Source organism: Corvus hawaiiensis, chromosome 3, assembly GCF_020740725.1.
Source record: "Corvus hawaiiensis isolate bCorHaw1 chromosome 3, bCorHaw1.pri.cur, whole genome shotgun sequence".
Classification (NCBI taxonomy): Eukaryota; Metazoa; Chordata; class Aves; order Passeriformes; family Corvidae; genus Corvus; species Corvus hawaiiensis.
In genome coordinates this window covers 34,238,786-34,252,507 of record NC_063215.1, presented here as the reverse complement: position 1 = coordinate 34,252,507, position 13,722 = coordinate 34,238,786, and positions in this window count along the sequence as shown.

The following is a 13,722-nucleotide window of genomic DNA, read 5'->3' as shown; positions in this document are numbered from 1 at the left end:
ATGATTCAGCAAAAATGTAATCTGCAATAATCAAAATTTCCTAAATATATACATGTATTTGACACATTGGATTGGCATTTACACATTTATCAACCAAATCTGTGACATGACTAAAAGGGTGTTGAGTTGCTTTGGAAAAGTTCTGTTTTCTTATTTCCTTACTGTTATTGATTGTATGCCTCTCCTGTAATTTGTTTAATAATGAAATCCTGTATCTGCTCTTCTGTTAAATTTACTAGAACTGGTATTAGGTTGACAAAAGAATGGTTAATTTGTTAATCCTTTCAATGCCTTTGACATACAAGAACACATTGAGAGCAGCCCTGTGGAGAAAGATTTAGTGGTTCTCATGGATGAAAAGCTGGACACGAGCCAACAGTGTGGACTTGCAACCCAGAAAGCCAACCACATCCTGGCTGCATCAAAAGAGAGAGGGCCAGCAGGTCAAGGGAGGTGATTCTCCCCCTCTACTTTTGAGACCCTACCTGGAGTGCTGCATCCAGGTCTGGAGTCCTCAGCACGAGACAGACATGGACCTGTTAGAGCAGATTCATAGAAGGGCCACAAAGATGCTCAAAAGGCTGGAACCTCTCCTATGCAGATAGGCTGAGAGATCTGGGATTTTTCAGCCTGGAAAGGAGAAGGTTTCAGGGACACCTGATAGCAGCCTTCCAGTACCTAAAGGGGGCTTATAAAAAAGAGTGAGAGTGACTTTTCACACAGGCAGTTAGTGATAGGATGATGCTGCAGTCTGGGATCTGCCCAGGGAGGCACAGCATCCTTCCTGCAGCCGTCACGTTGGGCTGCCGCAGTTTACTCAGGCTGGCTTCGCAGAATGAGCAAGTTCCCAAGCGACCTGATAGCAAACGTGTCCGCAGAGGCAAAGAGCACGAGAGGGGTTCTCTACATGCGTTCCAAAACAGTCCAGGGATGAAGAACAGTTTGAAGGTAGGGTCCAGGGTTCTTATACTGAGTGAATTAGGGGTGGAGAAAGGGAGAACAACCAATCGGGTAATAGAACATGGGCGGAGCTATCACAAAGATAACCAATAAGAACAACTTGGAGGAGGGAGAAGGGACAGAAAACCAATGGGGTAGTGAGTACGGAAGAACTTCCTAGAACTTATGTATATTAAACAGGAGCAATGCATAGGCATGAACTCATACGTAAAACTGGGTGTCAACCATGCACACCAATCAGCAGCCAATATTAGCAGGTCTGGGGAGCTCACAACAGGTAAGGGCTTGGTCTTTAGCTTTCGGTGCCTGGCCACCAGTACTTTGGGTCCTGGCTGGTCACGGTGGCCACAGCCACATGCACCGCAACAACAGGACCAGCAGGAAGAGTTTTAAACTGAAAGGGAAGAGATTTAGATTAGACGTTAGAAAAAAAATTCTTGATTGTGAGGATGGTGAGGCACTGGAACAGGTTGCCCAGTGAAGCTGGGAATGCCCCGTTTCTGGAAGTGTCCAAGGTCAGGTTGGATAGGGCTTGGAGCGATGTGGTCTAGTGGGAAGTGTCCCTGCCCATGGCAGGGGGTTTGGAACAAGAGGATCTTTGAGGTCCCTCCTAACCCAGACCATTATATGATTCTATGATACATTCTTATATATAGCTACAGGTTTTTTTATTCTTGCTCATCTTACTTTTAAAGGCAAAAAATGTATCTCAAAATATAGTTGCTGTTGGCATAAACCAGCATATTTCCTATTGCCTTCTTTTCAGTTTGGGAGAGGATGAGACTATCAAAGTGTTTTTCTAAAATCAGACACAAAAACATGAGTGAATCATCCAGAACAAAAAAAGCAATATGTATTTGTACACTAAGTCCATCAATTTCCAGGGAGCACCCTTTAGTGAAGAGAGAATTAATTCTCTTCATCTTGTGGGTACAGTCGTTGCTGCTGTGCTTTTACACTGATGCTTCACCGTGACATACTCTTCTTTCTTCATTTATTTCAGGTGACCACTGCTCTTGTCTCTGCTCTCAGCATCTTTTGTAGCTATTTACAGAGTAGGAAGGTTGGTTTACTCTCTTCAGACTTACTTTGGCTAGTCCTGGCAAGACCTCAGATTTGTTTATCTGAGAAAGTGATTGGGATCTCATTGCTTTTCTCATCAAACCATAGTGGGGGTTCCCTTTCACATATCAGTGTCTCAGATACCTGACAAGCTGCAAGCTGGAGATGGGTAGAAGACAGTTCTCCCTTGCTGTAAAATTATTTCAGATTTCAAAAACTGTCCTATCCTATTCTGGGACAAATATTTTTCCAGATACTGCATGTTTACAGACAGGTTGAGAGAGCTGGAGGTGGCTCAGGGTGGCTCAGTACATGTATGCAGACTCTGCCACCCTCATCCAGAGCAGGAATTTGGCCAGTCCTCTGCAAGGCCCACAAGGCAGCTCTGAGGAGAAGGACATATAGGTTAAGAAACCTAAGTTTAGGAATCTGACTGTAGGTTGTAGAGGCATATCAGATGTCTGAGTTTCTTCAGCTGGTGGGTATCAATGGAGCCAGTTCAACTCACTCTGAAGCAGGTGCCCTGTGCCAAGTCAGACAAACTGTGTTGGTTTGCTGCTTGATTCAGTCACCTACACATGGCATTTGAAATGCTCTATGTTGCCTTGCCTGGCTTTGCAAGGTACACATCTCTCCTACCTCGTGTGTCAGGTCTATGAGCTCTGTGTAACCCTTGTGTTAAATAAACAGCCCCAAGTGGCCCTGGGCAGAGACTTCTACCTGAATCCATTACTTCCAAGTCAAGTAAAGAACAGATTTCTTTCTCTGGTTGGTAGATATGTCATTTATACAAAGTGGAACAACCTGGATAGCTGAGGAGAATTTGTTAGAGGGGGAGAAGAAGAAGGATCAGAGTGAGCAATGCCTGCATTCCAAAAGCTATTGAATATTGCCAGAAGATCCATTGCCATAGTTGTTAATACTACAATACTTTGGAAAAAACATATGCTAGCAGACACATTCCAGAAAAAAAAAACCCACATGGAAAATTCATGACCTAATGTTCCTAATCAACACACTTGGAGTAGGTTCATGCTCAGAGCAGTATTTAGTCTGTTTTCCTTTCAGCCACCTGGCTGTTCTCATGGCGTGTGGGGTTGAAGAGCTGGGCTCACATTTATCCACCTGCCTGGACTGCAGCTCTTCTTTTGGTGGGATTGCTAAGCTGTATCCCTTCCTGCCTTTATCCACTGCAGCTGGTCCTGCAGCAGGAAGCTCTCCTGCAGAGGAACCCCTCCAGGCAGGCAGCGCTTAACCTCTACAAGGAAAGAGCACGTACAGTGGAGGATGATGAGGTGAGTTTGCTGTGGCACACGGGCATTCTGTCAGGGAGCTAAGAAGGCTCCTTTGAAGGACAAAGTTGAACTGCTCTCCCTGTGTCCCTTACAGCTCCACGGCTGACACCTTTGCAGAGACCACTTGAAGCCTCTCTCTGCTTTCTGTCTCCACTTTACTACTTAAGATGGAATTTTGGAGATAAACCTTATACTTCTAAAATCCCACTGTATGTATTACCATCCTTAGAAATGGTGGGTTTTTTCTGGCTTAATTACACTACGAAATGCACAAGACCACTTGTCCTGACATCACTTCTTACCAAGCATGATTTTTTTAATAGACAAGGAGAAAATACAAACACTTTGCTTGGATTGACAGGGTGTTCAAGTGATCTCAGATTTTCTCTGTTGTGATTCTTTTTTAATTAAGCAGTGATTTCTGTATGTGATTCCTCAAGTTCAACAGGATTCTTCATCCCCTGTTGAAACTACGCTGTTTTTAAGGCTTCTGAGTCCAAAATGGCCCTGGTGCTGCAGGTTAGGATACATTTTTTTTCTTCTTTTTTTTTTTTTTTCCCCTCTACTTTCTTGTTGTCTGGGATGACAAGCTTTGGATAAAAATGTCTAGGAAGTTATCAGTCCAAATATACTGCTATTATATATTCACCTACCCCAGTGCAAGTCCTTTCGATGTTACTACTTGGCTTCAGTTCTCTGTTAACCATCAGGACAGTTTTGGTTTTGTGTTTTTGAGGGTTGAATAAACTCATTATCTTTCTACATCTATCCCCCAGCAAATCTGGAGTTTTCCACTTTCAGAAATTCGATTGAGATGTCTTGGCTCAGAAAACTGCCTAATTTCTGGTTTTATTAACAGGGAATATTTACAGAATGCCAAATCTCTTCTGAGGTCCTTCATTCAGGCTTTTCTTTACTATTGGGGCTTGGAAGGCTGAATGTGCTCCAGGTCACCCAGTGTTCAGAGTAATTGATAATCTTTGAAAACTAGAAATTTAGGAGCTGTGGGTCAGTGTCTCTAACAGTAGTATGAGCATCTTTTCATACACAGACAGTACTTGTTAAAATGATTCCAAGGAGGTATTCTCTTTTGGGTTGTGGGTGGCCGACAAGAAGGTATTATGGTTTTGGCAACAGTTTTCTGCATGCCATTTTTTCCCCCTCTCATTTAAGAAGTATGCTATCTAGATATAGCCTAAGGGCATAGACTCTGTACTGAAATGAGCTGAGTTTTTCCGACTGCTTTGTTCTCCCCTGACCCCATTCTATATATACACTTTATCTTAAGGGCAGTAACCATCTGGACTGTCCCCTATTGGTGGAGCCAGTCCATAATGACAAGGACAAACCAGTACCCCTGCAGACCCACTGGGAAAAGGGAGAATTGTATATTTGAGTCAGGCACAAATACCTGGAGGCTGATTCAGCAGCTGCAGGACCCAAACGAGACAACTGTCTTCACAGAACAAATACTTCATTCTACAGAGACAGAGATACTCTTCCTGTTCTCTCCCACCTCTCAGACCTATTCCTAACTGCCTCTCCATCTGGTTCTCAAAAACCTTAACATAATTTTCAGGCTGTATTCTTCACCCACTTCTCTTCCTGGGATGCCCCAAGGGAGCTCCACTTTTGCTTCTTTTCTCTCCTTGTGTAACTGCTGGCTGATCCCTTACACAGCAAATATCTCTATGCAGGTGATAGAGGTGGTTTAACTTCTGCACCTCTGTTCTTTGTTCAATCCTGTCCTGCTGGCAGCTCTTGAATAATTATCAGCTCCCAGAGTAACTAACACACACCGCAGTCAAGCCTTCTTCCAGGCTCCTTTCTTTGTGGGGGAAGATTGTGCTGGTCATCCCATGGTGCTGGCAGTAAGGGCCCTAGAACCAGGGATATGCTTTAAGTCATACTTATCATTCAGACTCTTATATGACTTTCATAAATATAGATGTAGACATGCCAAACATCATATGTATCAAATATATTTATTTGTGGCTTTACTCTCCTAGGAGATGGCAGTTTCACTATCCACCAGCTGGTAGAGAAGTCACAAGCAGGTGCCAAATGTGACTGCCCTTTCTTCCCAAGGCCATTACAGACAACCAGATACCTTGGTGTTTTCTTACCACTTACAAAAACTGTGCAAGGAACTGGCAATGGCATGGACCAGGCAAGGCTGGGAGATGCTCATTGCTCTTCAGGTGCAGGGAGGTTGTGAGATCATGGGCAGAGGAGCACCTGGGGACTGACATTGCTGTGAGTGACAGGAGTCCCTCAGCCTGAGGGTCAGCTGAGTGGGGACGGCTGCTCCAATAGTGCTGATTCCACACAGACGTTGCAAGCTCAGTTTGAGCACTTATTGGAGAGCCCAGCTGACTGGTCAAATAGCATTGCCCAAGTTTGGGAAAGGTGAAAATTCAAAGTCAGGCTCTACCCAAGCAATGCCACTAACAATCTCAGATTTGTAACAATTAACGGCCTTTTTGTTCTGGCTTTGTGCATCATGCGATGAGGTCATGATCCATGACTACAACTCCTGTGCAATAAAATAATGCAAATAATTAATAATAATAATGAGTTGAGTTTCATAATGTGTCTTGCACTGCTTAAAATCCCCTGTGAGCAGTTACTGTCTGTGAGAATATTTAATGTCTTGATGCAATTTGAAAATGTAGTGCAAATGACGGTGTAATAAAACAAAGAACTTCATCAACTTCTAATTGAAATTAATGAGAACTGAACTTCTACATTGTGCATAAAAGAAGAGACTTTTTTCCCAGCCATAAAAGCTGTTGGCTCCAAGAGTGGCATGGCTCAATTTGAATTATCTTCTTTTTCTACCTCAAAAAGATTTTACTGCAGAAAACCAGTCTTATTTCAGTCAAACAGTAAATATCATATGGATTAAAAAGTTTGACTTTCCTCTCAATTCCTGCAGAAATGTTTTCCCTATATATTAGCAGATCTGTAAGAAATCATAGCCATCTGTGTTTGTGAGACTAGGAGTTGAAAATACATTCCTTCTCTAAGAGACTATTTTCTACAATACTATTTCAGAAATTTTTACATAGACCAAATCTTAACAAAAAAGACTCTATTACTTCAAGGTCATTTTAAACCTCTGTGGCAGAGGTATAAAGATTAGAAACCTCATCAGGCGAAAGCACAGTGCACTGAGGCATGCCAGAATGTTTGTCAAAATGGCTGTGGAAGCCCTTTTCCCGTCCCCTGCCAGCAGAAGGGAGTAACAGAGATGGCTGCAACTGGCCATTGCATTTTATTACCATGCAATGACAGGCAAATATGATTCTCCATGCTAACTTTTGGCACTGGTACGATTTCACAGACCCCTAATGATTGCAGTGGAGCACAGTTCAAGCCACTCAGCTCAGCTAACTGAAGTGTTCCTTGTTTTCAAAGTTATATGCAATATTTAAGTTTCTTATAACTTTTTTTGCTATAAAACCTGCTAAACCAAGAATTTTTTTTGTTTTCCTTTACTAGTTTGCACAGCTTTGCAGAACTTCAAGAATGTCTAAATTGCTGCAAGCTTTAGCACAGGCATTTAGGTCATTCCACATTGCTATACTGCAGCTGTTTGCATTATGTCTTGTGGGTCACTTGTGAAGGGAAGAGTTGATGTGATGTACCGTACTTGCCAGCAGCAGGCAGAAATCAGGAGAATTGTACTTGGAGGCATATCATTAAATTTCAACAAACAGGTTTACTGGAGAAGTCATTCTTCCTGTGAGATCACTAAAGCTGCCACTGTCCTTAAACGATTTAGAAGACCTGAATAAAGGGCTACTTAAAGTCTTCAGCTGATAAGGCTAAATGCTGTGTTTTCTCATTCCTTTGTTTATGATTCTCCTACTTACCTACTTCTCAGTGCCTGAATAATTTGTGTTCACGGGCACCTACTTTCAGGATTGTTGGAAAGATAGGATATTTAAATACTAGCTCCATCTAGTACCTACAGAGGGACCTAAAGGTCTGTAAGTTTTTTGATGCTAAAACATAAATGGATGGTTAGCTTGTGACAAAAGCATGCCACGCAAGCCTCTAAGAAGGTGAGCTCAAGTGACAGCTTTTACCTCAGATACTGTTGGTTTATTTCTTTTCATAGCAGTTTCATACACTGCTTCTAAAAATAATTTTTCTCATATACCATCAGCCTGCACTCTGGGTCTAACTCGAAGACTGAAGAAAATTGATATTATTCTAAGCAAAGATTTTAAAAATCTCTATAAATAGGATAGAACTTGTGATATTTTGTTCTATTTTACTTTAACCAAATGTGAAGATATAAAAACTATAACTTCTGTTTTCTGTAAATGTGATTAGTCTGCACCTTCCAGAGACACAGGAAACAGTGCCCAGAATCCACAAATTCTTCTCCAAAATGGTTACTCTCTTGGAACAAGAAACAGCTCGTCAAAATCCCATCTTTCATAATGGAATTTGGTACTTCTTGATGGAGAAGGATGCTTTCTGCAGCAGTATTATGCACTTACAAGGCATGAATCAATTTACATTTTAATCATGGGGGGCCCATACCATCAGTTGGTGAGAGTGCTTTTAATTTACCTGAACTCAGTCATTGGGTTGATCCCAGCAGATTTGCCTCTACAGCAACACCGGCTTTTATCATGACATCTCTTGAGTATTCAGCCTCCATAAAAATAAATAAATTCTCCTGAAACTGTGCTAAATTCATTACCAATGAATCTTCTTTCACTATGTGAAATTCTAAATAAAAAAAGACAGGTTTATTTTAAGCTTTTAACAGACTGTTGTAGTTAATCGTGTATATCAGGCAAGAGGCTTGGTTGCTAAGAAAATCTTTGGCATGTTTCCATGAGATTTGTGTGTTATTGACAGAAAAAGTACCAAATGATAGGAAATGCATCTGCTAATTTGAATAGTGAAACAAAAAAAAAGAATAGAACAATTTTCTGCCCAACTTTTGAGTTAATGCAAGCTCAGGCCAAAAATAACATGCTTCCCATCAATTTACAGAGTCGATTTTTGGCTTCAAAGACTTGATTAAGATTATTTAAAAAAAAAAAAATCCCCATTTCTATGTGGATAGAACATATGGATCTCTGGTTGTCAGTGGCTGCCCTTACAGTGCTGCACAGAGGTTCCTAGGATGAGCACAAAGCTAGAATACGTTCTGGAGGTGATCTGCAGGAAAACCCAGTTGTTTGTTACTTCCAGAAGAAAAATCAGTTTTATTTACATTTAATGTTCTCCAGTGTGCTGTTGTCTGCCATGTGATCAGGCAGACCATTCTCCATAGTTTTTCCAGCTGTCTCAATTGTCGTGGTCCAGAAGAGAGGGAGAAAAACGGCCTGAGATGGGGAAGACAGGGTGGGGCCTCCTTTAAAAAGCCCTGACAGTGCTTGCCTCAGAAAAGGATGCTGCAGTAGGCATCCTGGGCTTTAGCTGAATAAAGCCTGCCTGGAGGAACAGATGCCTAGTACTGGGTCATAGCCTGGAGCTCAAAATGCTGCCAGAGAAGTTTTGCCAGGTACGAGGTGGAGCAGCCAGTGGCAGAGAAAGCCAGCAACCCAGCGTGGAGATGGAGCCCTGCACAGGCCAAGTTTTAAAGACTGGCTGAGCATGAAAAACATAATTATTCCACTTTGAAACTTTTATTTTTTGTATTTAAATATGGACTGGAGTCATCTGAAAGTCAAGAATCAAGCAATGGGGTTAGATCTTATTGATATATTCTCAGAAACTATCATCTTAGGCGCTCTGTATATAGACCCTTGGCTACGTTCCATAATCAGTGCATGACCCCATAATTTAGGATTTTGGAAAAGGAATGAGTCCCTCAGGTCTACAAGCCAAATAACACAGTGGATATATTGTGGGAGGATATATTGTTTAGCAGGATAACATAGTTCAACAAAGCAACGTGGTGGCCAAGGAGCCTACTCAGAGAACAAAGTTCCCAGGAACACTGAGAACATTGATCTACAGTGCAAAGTTCGTAAAATCTTGTGGAAAGCTAGTTATTCTGTGAGATGATAATTTTATTTTGACTTCTTGAATTCCTGTTGCTTTTAGGCATAATTTTTTATTCCTGGACAAGGAAAATCAACTGTACAGCTGAAGCCTATAGCCACATAAGGCATGTGTGGGGCTCAGTAGTTACCTCCTACAGTGTTCTTTTACCTCGAGAAAGAAACCTGGATTTTTGGTTCTCTCTCATTTAAATAATTGTTTCTTATTTCAGTTTAAACACGGGAGGATTTTAAAGGCCAAGGAACAGGGTTCCTTCCTCTGATTACCATTGAGCTAATTAAGCAGCAAAGCAGTACTGGACAATGAGGGAATCCTATGGAGGCAAGAAAACTGAGACTATAAGACTCTCTGTTATAATTCAGTAATAGCACTGGAGAGAATGATTCATTTGTTGTGGAAGATAAGCAGTCAGGGCTCCTTTTCTGTTTTCTTTCTGCTTCTCTCTTTTTATCCATTCTGTGACTTTGGGCAAATCCTCCCAACTTTTTGGTCCCTCAATTTTCCCTTTGCACAAAAGAACAAATCAAACTACTTTGCTAGAATTTTGGAGGAATGGATGTAGTGCTTTATAAATAGGTAATGACTTCTACTTTTGCTAGGAGGCAAAATGGACGAATATATATATAAATTTAATGTTTGCCACTGGGTTTGGAATTTTTTCAAGACATGACAATAAGAGAATAGACTCAGAAGCTACTATGACGTCTCATTTAGTGTCAAAGGTTTGCATGAAATATTTGATTCGAGCTTCTCCATGAGTCTGTTTTTAAAACAGCACAGAGGCAAGGCACATTTGCTTAGCCTGCATATCCCTAGAAAGAAATGAGATATACATTTTTAAACCATCTTCATTTACTTATGAGGAGAATATCTATCTGCAATACTTCACGTATAAAATGCTTCATGCTCGCATAACATATGCACAGAGCATATGTTTTAATTTTAGTTCAGTACAATATTTCAAATTTAAACAAATTAGCCCAAGGCATAAAGTACTACAAACCAGTTTTTTTCTGTTTTTAATATAAGCCAGATTGTAGAGAAGCATTACTAATGAAAACAGCAATCATAAACCTGAGTGTATTTTACTTACCCTTCATTAATAACACAATATACCTGTCCTTTTTTATTTAGATTTTCATATAGCAAAAGAAAATTAATTGGTAATGACCTTATCTTGCTATTTCTTCACAGATTTTTGTCATCATTGTTTTATGGACTTTTTGAGTTGATGGTATCATTAAAACATTGTTATTTAGGGCTATCTGCCTTCAACTTGTTCAGTTTCCATGCTCGATAACCAGGGAACATGGACACCATGATCTCTGAACCACCTCTAAGATAACTGCTAATGATAACTGGGAAAAGCGAGTCAGAAGGTTTAAATTTGCTGTTCAGGAGTCCACAGTTTTAATCCTGTGAAATGGCATCTATTATGTATATTGAACATGTACTCCAGTAAACCTTCTTTCTCCCACAGAAGGCTTAGCTTAACAAATGGGATGATATTTTTCCAGTTACAAATATTCTATGGCAACACCATGGGTAGTTGCATTGCTAGTTATATAAAATATTATGGTGAAGCCTCTTCAGCTTCATTCAGAAGTCAGAAGTACCCTCCTGAAAATCCTCTCACTGAAGGGAAATTCAATAGTCAATATTATTGCATGTTATTGAATACTCAACTATTGCAAACAATTGTGTTAAGTCATTTGAATAGAAATAATGGATAGACTGCTTTTTCTTTCCTATGCAGTGAATGGGGCATTCTTACAAAAAAAGATTAAAGACCAGGTTTAATGTCCATGTAAAGCAATATATTTAAGTCTCCTACCAAAATTTATCTGGATGTTCCCTCCTTCTGTTCACGAAAACTCCTTTTTCAGACAGGGCTTCCTACAGGATCCTCATTCCTGAAATCTATCTATCTGACCTGCTAATATGAACGCTCCTCGCGGGTCTTAAGTGAAGTTATCTGGGATGGCTTGAGCAGAATTCATTGAGGTCTTTGACACCTTGTCAGGAATGGCTTGTAAGCAGATCATCTGGGAGGCTGAGGATGGAGATCTTTGGTGCAAAGAGGCAGGGAAAAGGAGAGAAAGGAAGGTGTGTCTGTATTGAGAGGGCAGGCAAAGGGAATGAGGGTAGGAGAAGTGGAGTGAAAACTCTCCCTTTGGCTCAGCTAGACCTGGAGGAGGATGTGCCCATAGCAAGGTGAGTCAGAAAGGGATCCAAAGGATGAACTTGGTGGAACTTGCCTTCAGGCACTTAGTTAAAGTTGTCCCGTTCAGTGCAGCACCAGGTAGCGCTGACACACAGGAGACAATGGGTACAGCACGTGCAGCTGTGATCGCACCCTGTCTCTGGTTCCCATGCCACGCACAGAGATGCACACACCCATAGATAACCCTCTGCAGGGAGAATCAGTCCATGTATCTTTTCCACAAGCCTTGTTGATTGATAGGCGTGTTGCAGTATCCCCACTGTAACAAACGCCTACACCTCTTACACTCACAACTCTCTCCCTGTTTCTCACCCAAAAAGGAGAAGGCTGAGTGACTCACTTTTTACAATTGCCTTACAGTGAGAAACCTAAACCAAGGTCTGGTTCCAGATCTCTCTCCAGCTTGAGAGAATTTAAACTCCAGTCACTCCTTTGAGGGGTTTCCAGCCCTTTATGGATAAAGAAATATTTTATCTTGATGTGCCATTTTCTGGAAATCTTCTATTTTTATCTTCATAGCAGCACCTAAGTACCACCCTGAAGGGTTTATATTTCAACTGTGAGTACAGTGGGGTTCTGTAGGGAGCCCAGTCTTGTCAGCATTCATTCCGTGTGTGCTGATAATGCCTGCTAGACACACCCCCCTCGGGGACAAGCTGCCTCCTTCCTGGACGGTCCTATAGTTGAGCAGACACCAGACTACTCAGCCTTGTTTGAAGTAGGGCTGCCCTAAAATGGGAGTGTGGTTTAGGTGTATAAGGAATGGAAAAGCACGCCCAGGATTGGACAGAACAGATTCAGATTCTAAATTCTGTATGAATCTTGTTTTAATTTCCCTTCTTTTTTTCTGTCTCTGGGATCTGGTCCTTAAAGTCTTGCCTGGCATCATATAAAGAAGCTGCAATGAAGCAAGAAGTGGAATTCTATGTCCAACTCTCAGATTACTTGACTACCTAATTTGTGTTTCAGCACAGCCACAAGTATTCATTTATTTATTGAGAAATGCATCAGTGCAACAAAATAAACTTTTCACATGAGATCCCACAGACCTATTCTTGATTTATGGCATTATACTAGAAGCTCAGTCAAGCTAATTTTGTTCATCAGGTATCTAGGGAACAAATTTTAAGTGCTCTGTTGAAGCGCTTTTCGAGTTTGATTTTTATGTGAAAACCAACAGTCTACTTCAACTTATTCCAGTGCAGATGAGAAGAAACTCTACTGCAACTATGGTAGATGAAAAGCAGCCTGTGTTTCAAACAGTCATTTCTTAATGTGGTAGTCACTTTCCCATTTCTCTTTATTTCTTGGTTATAATTAATCTTTAAAAGAAGAATGGTTTAAAATTTAAATTAACTATAAAATCTATAAAAATATAAATGAAGTACCCAAAACCAGGCACTCGACAATTACATTTATTACTGCACACTGACTGAACAAGATTCTGCATTAGATACAGAAGGACAATTGACATCAAACAGGCACTCAACATAAAGTGCAACAGTATGTATTAGAGAGGAAAGGCATTTGTGGGACATTTGATTAATGTACTTTTAATTGGACTTTCCTGCCTCATTGGTTTTATTCTTTCAATTGAGTTCAAGCTGCTCGAATACATAAATAGGCAAAGCACCTACTATAATTAACACAATACACTTTGCAAATTACCATATTTCTCAGGTTGTGTATACACAAGTAGGATATTGTGCAAATATTGCTGAACTCCTACAGAAGTATAAACAGGCAAGGAAAGTCCATTACTGATCAGAAAAAAACCCCAAACAATCAAACAAAAATAATACCAACACCCTACTCTTTGAAAGCTATTTGGGACATTTGATCTTTGTGATTTGTTTTCAACAGCAATTTTTATTTTAGTTCTCTATTCCAGTAAGAATTTGTAGGATGTTCTGTCAAGCTTGAATTTCAGTGGACTAAGTTTTGTTCCCCATGTGATGGTCTCTAATCATATAAAGAATGTGTGAGACCATATTTGTATAACCAAATTCAAGAAACAACACTGAAAAGCAAGCATATACTGAATGAAGGATGCCTAGAGCATAGAAGCCCAACAGAAAATGCTAATTTCTATTGCTATTTATAACACTGAAAACATTCCAGGTTTTTTAAGATCACATGGTACCT